This window comes from Apis dorsata, unplaced genomic scaffold (assembly GCF_000469605.1).
Source record: "Apis dorsata unplaced genomic scaffold, Apis dorsata 1.3 scaffold_113, whole genome shotgun sequence".
Classification (NCBI taxonomy): domain Eukaryota; kingdom Metazoa; phylum Arthropoda; class Insecta; order Hymenoptera; family Apidae; genus Apis; species Apis dorsata.
Genome location: NW_006263408.1, coordinates 799,580 through 801,043, shown reverse-complemented (window position 1 = coordinate 801,043; position 1,464 = coordinate 799,580).

Below are 1,464 nucleotides of genomic sequence, written 5' to 3'. Positions count from 1 at the left end.
GAAAACATATCTAGGGAGGATTTTATTTTATTTACGTAAGCGACCATGCGCACAACGGTTAAAGCGGTTGAATTTGCGTACAAAAACTGCGACCAATTTCTAATAGCCGGTTGAATACGTGGTGGGGGGGATTACTAGTAACAAGCGTAGACAGTCCTTGCCAATGTGAAACGCTTAACTACGCACAAGTTTCCCTCCCTAGATTAGATGGTAGATGGTAGATAAGATACTTAGGCTTGTCATCGTATGGGATTGGGTTGCGGAAGATGCGCTTGTTTCCGATTGCTTCGCTTCATTCTTCCTTGGATTTACGATTTTGTTCGATGGGGTAATAATTTAAAGGTGGAAGAGAATTGAAAATCTCGCGGCAAATGGAATTAACAATTTTAAAAAATAACTTTAGAAAAAGGGAAAAAAAATCCATCTAAAATCAAGTCGATTTGTGACTTATTTTATTAATTTAAAATCTTAAAATCTTTTTGCTATAAAATATTTCAAAATATATAATAAACTTATTCTTTTTCCATATATATATAATACAGAATTTTTTTTAGATATATTATCTTTATTTAAAAATTATAAATAAATTTACTTTCCTCTTATTTGTAAGATATTTAATTATTGTTAAATTGTATTATTTTGTTATAATTGGCTAAGAAAAAGAATGTTATGAGAATCATGATCAGTATATTTCAAAAACTATTATTTATTTTGACGGAGTTAATTTCCACAAAGTTGAATTGAGTATTATGAAAGATTTAAAAAAAATCATACATAAATATTTATATATTTTGGCCAAAATTCACATGATATATTTATAATATTATTTATTTATACAATATATGAATATCACAATCTATTTGAAACAACTTTTAAAATATCAATCATCAAATAATGAAAGTTACTACTAATCCTGTATCGAATAACGTCAATTAAAATAATTAAGAACTATTAGAACTACGATTTCAAAAATCTGTCGATCTTCTCTCGAGCACCTCATCCTAAAAGGAATCAATTCCCCGGACGTTCGAAACTTTCCTGCGCAAAAAGGAAATATCTCATTACACCAAACCATTCAAGACCACCAGCAGAATTCCTCAAGTTCCAAAGCGTCATTGGCTCCGACTTGCTATAACTCAGCATCACTTCCATATGCGTACACCGCTCAATCGATTAAAATCCCCCATGAAATCACCGTGAAATCAGCTTTTGAAACCCTTGGGACGATTCTTAGACTCCGACAAGAAAGTGGCGCGATGAAACCGGGCGAATCAAATGGGGCTGCGTTTCACAAAGATTGGAAGGAAGATTGCGCGCCATTTCTTGTACGAAGGCCGAACGCTGCCGACGGGGAACAGTTCCGTGATGCTCGAGCCGGGTAGTTAATAAATTAGTCCTATAACGTGGAGGACGGGGCAAAAACTGGCGCTGCTTCATAAGCTTGTTCCTCCTCCGCGCGGCGTA